This window comes from Lacerta agilis, chromosome 6 (genome assembly GCF_009819535.1).
Source record: "Lacerta agilis isolate rLacAgi1 chromosome 6, rLacAgi1.pri, whole genome shotgun sequence".
Taxonomy (NCBI): domain Eukaryota; kingdom Metazoa; phylum Chordata; class Lepidosauria; order Squamata; family Lacertidae; genus Lacerta; species Lacerta agilis.
Genome location: NC_046317.1, coordinates 84,980,634 through 84,992,704, shown reverse-complemented (window position 1 = coordinate 84,992,704; position 12,071 = coordinate 84,980,634). Strand labels below are relative to the sequence as shown.

The 12,071-nt window shown below is 42.0% G+C and overlaps 1 protein-coding gene across 4 annotated transcripts in view; it reads left to right on the top strand.

The window, feature by feature from the left end:
- The window catches only part of TAF4 (TATA-box binding protein associated factor 4), a 75,397-nt gene that overhangs the window by 29,907 nt on the left and 33,419 nt on the right, over positions 1 to 12,071 (top strand). The window lies entirely within an intron of this gene.

Below are 12,071 nucleotides of genomic sequence, written 5' to 3'. Positions count from 1 at the left end.
TTGCTTATCATTCTTCTCAGAACTTCCTGAGAGATGGCTGTTGTGGAGGCTGCTAGGTATCAAATGGGCTGAGCTAAAGCTGCTGTTTATTTATTTATTTTCCCGCAGAGCTACCCTGCTTTGAGTTTACTTTCCGTTCTTATAAAATAAATCTTTGTTTTGTCACTTGGCTTGAATTGCTTGGCTCGTCAACGATGGTGATGTTGTATAACGGTGGGTTATCTTGCGTACAGAAGTTGTTGCATGCCATAGAAATGGAAGTGGCTGTAGACTGCCAGATATTTTGGAAATGAATGTACATTCCCCACACCCCTGAAAAATAAGCAGCTTACTTGGGAAAAATAAGGGGGAAATACAAAGGAAAGCACCATGGATGTTGGGTACAGAACTGGTAACCATCAGTTCACAAGTATGTTTCTCAGTGTCTTAAGAGAGTCTTGCCTCGCTGTTGTTGGTTCTTAGCAAGTCATAGTATCGTAGGATTGTAAAGTTGGAAAGGGACCCTGAGACTCTTCTAGTCTGCAATGCAGGAATCTCAACTAAAGCATCAATGACAGAGGGACACCCAACCTTTGCTTCAAAACCTCCAAGGAAGACAAGTTCACTGCCTTCCGAGGGACTCAGTTCCAACGTCAAACATGAATTTTATTTTATTTTATTTTATCTCTTAGAGGCCTTTCTGATGATGATCCTTGAGCCTAGCGCTGACCTTGTATGTGTAGATAATGAGAACCAATTTTGTCTTCTTGGTAATGAATGGTGGGCTATACATTGTAAATAAAATGAAAATAAGTAGCCAGTGATGGTTGAATAAAGCACTTGTTTTCGCAACTTTGTTTCTTTTTCAAATGTTGCTCTTGTAACATATTTTGGGGGAAATGATGAATGGAGGTGTTTGAGATATTGTCGCAAGTGGCCTACAGCAAGTGAAATATGAGAATTGTTGTGACAAAATGCACACTTCTATAATTAAAATGAAGGACCATTCCTGACCAATTTGGGTAATTCTTTTTTAACGGTGAGGCAACAAATTGGCATTAATTCAGACTAAAGAACTAGGCTTTTAAAGTCTCCACTGTGTCTGCTTCATTCTAATGGAAAGAATCAATTTGATAACTAATTAAAAACGTTTTCTCTCATGCTTGCTTTAAAATGGAGCTGGAAAAAAAAGCTACTTTAGTGCTCACATCTTAAATTCAACAAATTTGTGACACGCATGGACAGTACCTGCGACTTGGTTAAATGTGTTGCATTTTAAGCAATTACTGAATAGAACAAGCACTAAGTATGTCTCCTGGATGTTTCTTATTCAGAGCTAATAGGAACAAAAAGGGATTTTTTTATTTGTTAGGGGGTGGTATATCTGGAAATTATTTTTCGAGAACGGGGTGAACAGAGGAAACATTTGGGGATGGCAGCCTTAACATTTTGATCTTATGACTGCATACTCAGAAGTCAGTTCTATTTGATTCCAGTGGGACTTACTCCAAAGAAAGGTGTAGCCTAATATTCCTCAAACTGGATTCATAAATTTTATGACCCAGTCCTAAAGATGTAAACTGAGACTTGCGTCTGAGGTTCATGTGCACAGGACTCTGGCCCTAGAACTTCATCCACACACTACATTTTAGTCATAGAACAGAAAAAGTGAATGGCAAAAGATGTAGAAAGTCAATGTGACATGTTTTCAAACATTTATATAATATAGGGTACTCCTCAAGGAAGGCAGGATTGGATGATCTGGTGACAGACTTGTGGTTTGTTCTTCATAATACAGTATGTGAAATAGTGCTTGCTGTCACTGGACTTGGTTCTGCTTAAAACCAAATAATTTGGATTAAAATAGTTCATCATTTGGACTGCAGCTTCTTTCTTTGGATGTTAAATATTATGTGGAATAGCCTTGCAGTTGCTTTTTATTAAGAAATTAAAGATTTATTATAAAATGTAATAATAATAATAATAATAATAATAATAATAATAATAATAATAATAATACTTATACCCCACCCATCTGGCTGGGCCTCCCCAGCTCCCCTGGGCGGCTGGCTTCCAACAGGATATTAAAAACACAATAAATAAAAACTTCCCCAAACAGGGCTGCCTTCAGATGTCTTCTAAAAGTCAGGTGGTTGTTTATTTCCTTGACATCTGGTGGGAGGGCGTTCCGCAGGGCGGGCGCCACTACTGAAAAGGCCCTCTGTCTGGTTCCCTGTAACCTCACTTCTCACAGTGAGGGTACCGCCAGATGGCCCTTGGCGCTGGACCTCAGTGTCCAGGCTGAACGATTGGGGTGGAGACACTCCTTCTTTCCTTTCCTTACTAAAGCACATTGCAATCCTTTTGTGATAGGGGGGGGCAGCAGGAACCAGCGAAGTGAAGAGCTTAACTTTGGGGATCCATGTAGCAATTCAGGTTCAGTTTTCCTTCTGGCCTTGAAGTTCACTGGATGCCTCTGAGCAAGCCTTTCTCTGCCCCACTTACCTTACGGGCTTGTGGTGAAAGTGAAATGAACACCCCATGTCAGCTGCCCACGCAGTTTAGAGGAAGAGGGATACAGATTTGGTGAATAAAAGTCTGAAAACTGAGCAGTGATGGTTATCCGAGCAACTTCTCCTAGTGAGTCACTCCTTGAGTGCATTAGATCTGTTTGGTAATTTGCTGCAGGAATCTGCATGTGCTTAATGTTGGTAGCAATTAATAAATTCCTTGCTATGTTATGTAAGGGGGGATTTGTGTGTGTGTGTGTGTTTGTGTGTATATGCATATATTGTGTGTGTAGTGCTCTCCCTCTCCCTCTCTCCTGTTCCTAATTTCTGGACATAAAATGCACCAGCATCATTTAGGCTGGTTATGTTTGACCTTATCCTAACCTTAAGTCAGCCAGCCTGTCCTAGCAGTGACCCTTTGCCTTGATCCTATTTTACTTGTAACTCTCCACTTGCTCTTTGTTTCGCTTGGAGCCTATCCTAAATTTGGAAACCTTATGCCTGCGATTGGCTTGACTGTTAACCCTTCTTCCCATTGTGGTTATGGAGATTACAGTGATCAAGATTGTTTCCAAGTACTTCATGGGTAAAGTCACACCCCCTTCCCCAAACAAGTGATACTTTGAGCACCAGAAGATGCCAGCTTCTGTGTTGTGCAATGATCTTCAAAAGGCAGAATGGCAAGGCTGCAGATTTCATCATAGATATTGTATCTTACGCTGGAATTTAATTTAATGTCTCTTAGGGAGTGAAAGTTGCCTGAAAAACAGGGTACTAATGCATATAGCAATCTGCAGCTGCATAGAGAACAAGAGTTGTTAATGGGTGCATATGTTTTAAGTTTGGGACTATGGCATCATCAGCCACAGCAAGCATTCTAGAAAGATGCAGAACTGCCGTGATGGGAGCCTCTGGGGTTGGAAGATAGGCTTGGAGAGCTGCTTGGAGCATCTTAGTATGTTACTTTTTAATGAAGAGTGTCTAATGCAAGCAATTACCTTGAACATGTGTGGGGAGCACATTCACAAGAACATTTTACCCTGCAAAATTTGAAGTTTTGTGGCGACTTCTCCACTTCAGAAATCATAGAATTGTAGAGTTGGAAGGGACCCGGAGGGTCATCTAGTACAACCCCCTTATAGGGTTGTAAATTGTCCCTTATCTTGTGGAGCTAACATGGGACAATTTGCTGTGTCATATCATCACTGGTAAGGAATGCTAGTGACTTTTAGGCAGTGTAACCTGAAAATGGGCATTTTCTCTGTCTCCCTTTTCTGTGGAATGCCCATATATGAAGAAGCAACTGTCAGTTGCTTCGGACGTCTTGCGAAGAATTATCTTTGTAACAAGGCGTTACATGTTTTACACATTTGAATCCTGTGAATTTCTGGTCCCCCCCCTTCTATATGCTTTTATGTGTGTTTATACTGTTGTTTTATTGGTTTTAGGTTGTGGGGTTTTTTGTTTCTCAAGTTTTAATGATATACTGTTTGGTTGTTGTTTTTTTAGATTGTACACAGCTTTGAGTCTTTTGAAATATTTAAGTTGCTTATAAATGCTTATAAATAAATAGAATAGAAAAGCATCAGCAATGCTATTCGAGGAGGATTTCCACAGTCAAACCTCCTTCCGAAGTAGATTATCATCTTTGAAACTTAATGTTTTTGTAACATATCCTTATATGGCAATAGCAGCCGATCCTTTACAAGAAGTTTCAAAAAATTTAAATTTAACATCATGCTGAATTCATGTTCTATAATATTTTCTATAGGACTGTTTGAAGTGGGTAGCGGGTGCTGTAATTATTAAAGTTATTAATGTAATTTTATAACATCAACGTGTGTATGCCTGCTTATGTATACCCTCCTCTTAAATCAGTCCAGGAAGAGCTTTGTTTTGACATACAATATATGACTACCTCTCCATCAGTGTTTCAATCCAGCTGAACCATGTAGCGGCTTTGAAACAATTTTCAAAGAAGAATTGCTCACTATGTTGAAATTAAAGACAAATTTTAAATCCATTAGTTAAATGACCAGTAAATTTGGATTGCACTCTTAAGCATTTGAGTAATTGAAATAAGTATTGCAGCATCACTATCTTTATTACAGTACAGTCCTAACTAAGCATGTTTGCTCAGAAGCAAGTTCAACTGAGTTAATTTACTACCCAGTATGCTTGCTGAGAATCATGGCCTAAACGATTTAGTGTAATCTGGATTAAAGTAGTCGTTAGTGCATCCCAGTACTCTGTTGCAGGCGACTGATGCCCTTTGCCCATGGCCTGGAATATGCATATTCTAGTTGTGAAATGTTTTTCAACCAGTAGTTTTCAGAATCTGTTCTGGGGAATCTAGGGGTTCTTCATTGAAAAGATAATTTGTAAGCTTCCTTGTTTGCTGCTATTGATCTTGGCAGGAATGCTAAAGGTGCGTTTCAGTTCACGCAGGGCAGTGGTGAGCTCCAGGAGTCCCAGGCAGTGGGTGAATTTGCATGCACTGGGATATGCCCCATAATTCTTTGCAAGGTAGAGAAGTTTCATTGCTGACACTGAAGGTGTCCTGAGCAGAAAAGGAGACAAGGAAAGCTAGCAAGCTTGAAAAATACATCACTCTAGGAGAGATGCTGAACCCTGAAGACTCTGCATTGATTTTATATGTCCTAGACATGTATTTTAGTATATGTTACTACACTTTCTAACTGGAGGCATTTGTATTTTCCTCTAGCCCTGCCAATTTCACTTTGGGAGAATTGCTAATTCCTCTCTGAAGTCTTAACATTGGTGACAGTTTTTTTTTTTTTTTAAGTGCCACTTGGTATGCATTTTCCAGAGCAGCAGGTGTTTGTTTTCCATTTTTGAGTATGCTGAAGATCTGTGCTGATTCAGTGTTTCGTTTTAGGCTTAATGAAGGCAAGAATATGACAGAGAAATGGGCAAAAAGTGTTTGTTTGCTGACTGTGTCATATTTATATGTTGGAATAAAAACACCAAATTCTGGGGATGGCAGGGGGCACTAAAGTTTTTATAGTTAACGCTTGTGATTTGTTGTACTCGATGAGCAGATTTGTTGTACTCGATGAGCAGAATCCAGGAAACGTCCGCCACTTCTAAATCCCACAGATTTCAATGGGATTCATTTAAGCATTTTCCCATGGAGACCAATGTGACTTAAAAGTGGTTAACTTTGCCTGGTTCATACGCTTTGTGACTTATAATTACTAATTAAAAGAGGGCAATTTTGATTTTTGCTGAGAAAGCTGCAGTGTATGCATATTGTATCATGATTAGAGAGAAAAAAACAAAATGATATTTGTTACCAATTAAATCTGGCTGTGGTTCAGTTTTCTTTCCTTCCTTTTCCTAAAGATTCTGGTAAGCATATTCCATAAAATCCAGTATATTAAGGCTGCATTCATATGCACACTTACATGGGAGCAAACTCTATTGACCACAGTAGGATTTTATTGTCAATTACCAGTCTTGAAGATTTCAGAATTATTCCAGAAAAGAGTTAGGGGGAAGGTCATTCATTGGCCAAAGAGCTTTTTTTTTTTAACTACTCCTGCATGGAACACATGCTTGTTGAAAATTATTCCCATTGGAGTTTCCTTTTTGTCACTCTTTTTTTTTAAAAAAATCAAGCCCTCATGGTTGCAGAGATATTCCCAAAGATATACTATGCATTATTGGCATATTCTAAATGCTTAGGGCTTGAAGAGAAAGTAATATGAACCCTCCATCCAGTGTTTTTCAAATATTTGTTTCTATAATGTTTCCCTGAGTTTCAAGTAGGCCATCTGTAGCATTTGTACGTTACACTTAGTCAATAGATGTTATAGTAAAATATCCCATTATTAGTGAATTTGCTTCATTTGCAGTCATTCAGCATGTTGAGCTCGGTATGTTAATTGCATGTCATGAGGTGAGGGGGAATGTGATGCTCGTGCCGAGTATGTTGCTTACCCCTAAATTAGTGGAAAATGCTTAAGGCTGCTGTTCAAACATTTCAACTTTGTCAGAATATCTGCAAGGAACATAGCTCATGTTTCTGTATATTCTGTGAAACTGATGGAGCTGGTGGCTGTTTTTTTTGGGGGGGTTGCTGACAAGTGAAGGCTAATACAAATTTGAAACCTCCCTTTACCAATGCATGGCTACCAGTTTCAGAATATTGACTCAGCTGGAATGATGAATGCCACTTTTCTTCCTAATTGTCACCAATGATCAGCCTCTGATATATGGATGAGCTGATGTCCTGGAGGTTTTTTTTTTGTTAGCTAAGGCGGGTGTTGAATTCTGACGAGTATTTTTGACGAGTAGAATGGGCTAGACATCATCAACTAAGTTATTTTCAGGGCTGGGATGTATGTCCAGGTATGTATGGAGAAGATTTATGGTTAAATGATGTGGGTACTGCCAGAATCTAGAAGCAGGTGGGTAGGATTTAGGAGAAAGACGTACAGTGGTAACTCAGTTTCGAACATCTCCATTGACGAATGTTTCAGTTTTCTAATGCCGCAAACCTGGAAGTAAACGCTTCGGTTTTCAAGCACACCTCAGAAGTCGACCATGATACGCTGCTTCCGTATTGAGTTTTCAGTTTTCAAATGTTTCGGAACTCGAATGGTCTTCTGGAACAGATTACGTTTGAAAACCGAGGTACCGCTGTATTTAGTCATTCAAGCACAAAACAAGAATCATGTTCCAAGAAAACCTGAATTGTGTGACATGTATACATTATGCAAATTAAGAACAATTGGGACTCATCCACACTGGAGTTTATTGTGGATTTGAAACTGCTTATTTATTTATTTCCCCCTGTGTCCATGCAAGGTCCTCATTCAAGTGTCAACCCATCCTTTACCTCTGCTAAATTCAGATTTTCCCAATCCGTGGATAATCCAGTAAGGGAAGAAAACCCAACGTAAAATTTCATTTTGTCCCCTTGAAAGAAAAACGAGGAGCAGCACTAAACAGCCAAAGAAAGAAGCAAGGCCTCTGAACGGTACTGGGGGATGATAATAATAACACTCAACACGTTCTGATTAAGACCTTATTCAGGAATGTGGGCGCATAGCTTTCCTAGAAAGTTTGCCTTGTAAATGAGTCCACCAAACATACTATCTTGCAAAGTTTTTTCACTAGCCTCCTGATAGGAAGGATGGAGAGCAGAGGAAGGATGGAGAGCCCTGTTGTTCCTGCAGTAGCCCACCCACTTTCTACGCTGTGGAACAGGCAGGAGGAATCTTGCTCATCACTTGGTTTTTATGCTGAGCACAGAGGTGGGATGAAGCATTCCAGCCCACTCACTTGCCTGCATGATGAAAATCCTTGTTACCTTTGGCTACCAGGAGGCTGCTTAAATACGTTTATTTGTAACCTGCCCTTCACTTGAAAGTCCCAGGGCTGAAATACACACACAACCTAAACCAAAATTAAACAATAAGATTGAAACAGCCTGGAACAAAATGCAGACTTCAGTTACAGAAAAGCTGGGAACATCCCTTTCTGGGCCATCACCCTGTGATATTCTGTAGTGCCATAACTAAAATTTTCCACACCACCTGAGTGATCTTATAGGTCTATACAGCGCTAAGCAGCACTTCGGGCAACCTAGCCCCATGGGCACCCAGCTAGCCACTGTGGGAAGTAACAAGCTGGACTAGATAGGTCTTTGGTTTCACCTAGCAGGGCGCTTACGTTCTTCTACATCAAGAATATGGAGGTGTTCCGAAGGCTTCTTCGAAAAGCTGAGTTTCAAAGAGGGGCTTGAAAGAGGTAAAAGGAGGTGGCTGCATGAAGGCATTCTGGGAGGCAGTTTTAGATGTAAAAGCAGCAATGGCAAAGGGTCGGGATTTATTTGAGGGAGAAAGAGACTTTTGAGTGGCTGAAGGTCATGGAGAGAAGAGGCAGGTGGGTTTAAAGGTAAGGGTGAGGTGCTTGTTCAGGATTTTTGAGTGGACCGAAGAGTAGTGTAGGGATTTAAAGAGGGGAATCACATGGTCAGAGCCACACGGAAGATGGATAATAATACTAAGTTAGGCAACTTATCCTGAGCTTGGTTGCATCTAGAAAGTAATGTTAGATTTTTAAAATTTGGACAACTTCCTGTGGTCAGAGATAAAGGAGAGGTTCTCTGCTTTTTTAGTTGGGCGGTGTGCTTTCTGTGACTTTTGATGGATATTGCTATTGACTGTGCTGATTATTTGTAGAGACTCTCCGGGCCCCATGGAAGATAGCATAAAGCTACCCTGTATTGCATTATCTTTGTCCTTCATCTAACCCTGAACTGGCTGTTTGGGCTGATGGAAGCTCTCCAGAGACATGTATCCACCTTCCTTTAGTGCCGGAGATCCTTTGGATGGGCACAGGGAAGGATGAGCCCTGATCCTTTAAGTGCAAGGGAGCATTTAAGCAAGAGGGAGAAGCAGGGAGAGCTCCTCTCTTTAATACGTTAGGTTAAAAATGCTTTTTAAAAGTGAAATTGGAGAGCCTCGTGATATATTCTTTGTCAGATATCTTGTTTCTCCCTTCAATGTAGATAACTCTTGTCAACAGCACAAGCCATCCTTCTTCGCAGCCACGCTGAGCATGTTTGTGCATGCATGCTTAGACACTGGTTTATTACTCTGCACTTGATTTTGTGGCTGAATGTGTGAACTGGCTCCACAGAAATTTTGCATTGTTTTCTGAGGCGATGTGCAAATTCTGTCTGTTAAATAGGGCTAGTTCAGACATGCATGCTCATCACTTGCTCCAATTATTATGTGTGAATGGAGCATGACGTATTTCTTTAGATGAACTTCAGTGAATGAATGCTTCACTAATTGTGTTGGATTTGTTACATCCCAGTTCTGCCCATAAGAACGGAGACCAGGTGTGAATTTTGCTTTCAGCCCTTTCCCTACTGTAGCTGTTACAGCAGGTTAAGAGTGTAGATATGTGTGGTTAAGCAGGGAACGGCAGCTTTATTTGCCTCGTCCTTTTTATTTTTCTTTTGGGATGTAATTCAGCACTGCGCCGTCTGTTACAGATGCACTGGAGGCCAGTTATGGTTTTTATAACCACTTTTGTGACTAAATCTGTTATGGGAAATTAATTTAGAAGTTAGACAATTTGTGTTCCCTTTTCTGACGAAAACCTCTGTTTAATTGGTTGGTGGCTTTTAAGGCTGCCCTAATAGAGATTGAATTTAATAGGTTTTTCCTTCTGCTGTTGTATTCACAAGTGAGTTACAGGGGAGAAGCTCAATGGCTTTTCTAGACAAGTAACTACATCAGTATGAAAGCTCGCACAGTGTCCTAAACAGAATGCTAGACTTGGACTGGGGAGACCTGCATTCAGATGTTCTGAAGCGCTCTAGGGAACTTCTGAGACATTCATTGTATCTCAACCTAAACTACCTCTTGTTAAAATGAGACAGCACCCATGTATACTTGCACTCCTTGGAGGAAGAGTGGTATACAGATGTGGTATGTTTCAAAAAACCTCTGTCAGAAGCGAGCTAGCAAGAAATCGCACTGTGCAAGTTGGAGTCAACTTTTTATTAGCAAAAACACGATCAGCACAGACTTGATGGAGGGTCAGGCCTAATGAGCACCACAACTCATCTCTAGTAGGTCTTGCCCCCCCCCCCCAAATAGTTGCTGAGACTGAAGGTCCCTGCCTCCCCGCAGCTGCCTATGTCCCCATGCAATCAGAGACTGTGCCTGCGTGGCAATATTTGCTCTTCCCGCTTCATCCCTCTTCTGATTCTGGAAGACTAGCAAGGAGGTGGGCTTGTCACAGCAGGAGAGAGAGACACGACTCTTCACTAGCCTGACTCATCTCTGCCTCTTAACTTCCCTCCTGACCAACCACCCCCCTGCTTCAGCTTCTACTTCTGATTCTGGACTGCTATCTGCCACAGACTCTCCCAGCATGCCTGTTGCCCCTTCAGCTTCCAACTCCCCGTCTCCCTAGTCTTCTCTCTCTTCTCCCTGTGACCAATCATTGTCCCACCACCATTCCCTGGGCTCTGAGCCATCTTCCCTTGGTGGTTCCACAGCAGGTCCCTCCCACCATTCTTCTGTGTCCAACCAGTCCATGACAACACCTCTGGCAACTATTTTTTTCTCCCAGTTTTGAGCCTAGGGCTTGCTGATCAGAAGGTTGGCGGTTCGAATCCCTGCAATAGGGTGAGCTCCCGTTGCTCGGTCTCAGCTCCTGCCCACCTAGCAGTTCGAAAGCACGTCAAAAGTGCAAGTAGATAAATAGGTACCGCTCCAGTGGGAAGGTAAACGGCATTTCCGTGCGCTGCTCTGGTTCGCCAGAAGCAGCTTTGTCATGCTGGCCACATGACCCGGAAGCTGTACGCCGGCTCCCTCGGCCAGTAACGTGAGATGAGCGCCGCAACCCCAGAGTCGGACACGACTGGACCTAATGGTCAGGGGTCCCTTTACCTTTACCTTTACATATATAAGTATTGTGTGTGGCTGTGTATCTAGGGTCCCTTGTGTCCCTTTCTGTGCCTTTAGGGTGAGGTGTGGTGCAAAATGCATAGTAAATGGCCTACAACCTTTCCAGTTTTGGTTCTGCTCCTGCAGCATGTGCCTTTGTAACATTAAGGCCAATAGACTTCTCTTGCCAGCCACTCTCTCTTCCCTCATTATACCTCATGATGGAGTTGTTGCTAGGAAAAACTGCCACGTTGTGAAGGAAAAAAACCCACAGGTTTTTAAAGAAAAATCATGATTGGCTGGCTAGCCACTTGGCCAATCACAAGTGGATAAGGGGCCGGCCCACCAGGGCCTAACGCTGCTTTTTGCCACATGCGTTTTCTTGGAGCTGTCCTGGTTTGTTTCCACTGGGAGAGGGTGATTGCTGAGGCTCCCGCTTTGACCAGTAGAGCCCGTGATCCAGTACCCCCAGGTCAGGTAAGTGCAGTGGTGGGGTGGCAATGGGTAGGGCTGGGCGAACCAGAGCTGTTTGTTGCTGCTGCCATTTGCTGGGCCTGGTGGCAGCGTTGTCCTGGCTCTGCAAGGCGTGCGGTGAAATCCACCTCAGTGCCTAGACGAGCAGGGTCAGTTGGTGCTGCTGACTTTCATCTAGTAAGTAACTAAGTGCCTACTCAGAAGAAAGCCACACTGAGTTCCCAGGTAAGGGTGTGTGGGGCTACAGTGTTTTATCTAGGCAGCCAGGGCTCCTCTGGATGACAAGATCTTTTTGCACCAGGTCAGTGAGGAGCACTTGCTTTTTAAAATTCTCCCATGTATACAAAACTCCCTGTGTGTCTTTTGGACTGTATCTATAGATTTCCCCCTCTGTGTCAAATATCTGGGGTCAAATAAGTGTTGCTTACTTTTTATAATACATGGAGGATGGATCTGCCTCTGGAGGTTCTTGACTCTCCTTCCTTGGAAGTTTCTAAGCAGAGGTTGGATAGTCATCTGTCCTGGATGCTTTAGCTGAGTTTCCTACATTGCAGGGGGGTTGCACTAGAAAGATGACGCTTGGGTTCCCTTCCAGCTCTATGATTCTATGTTTTTTTGCTTCAACAATATTGCATTATGGTCCTATAACTTTATGCAATTGTATTTTGTA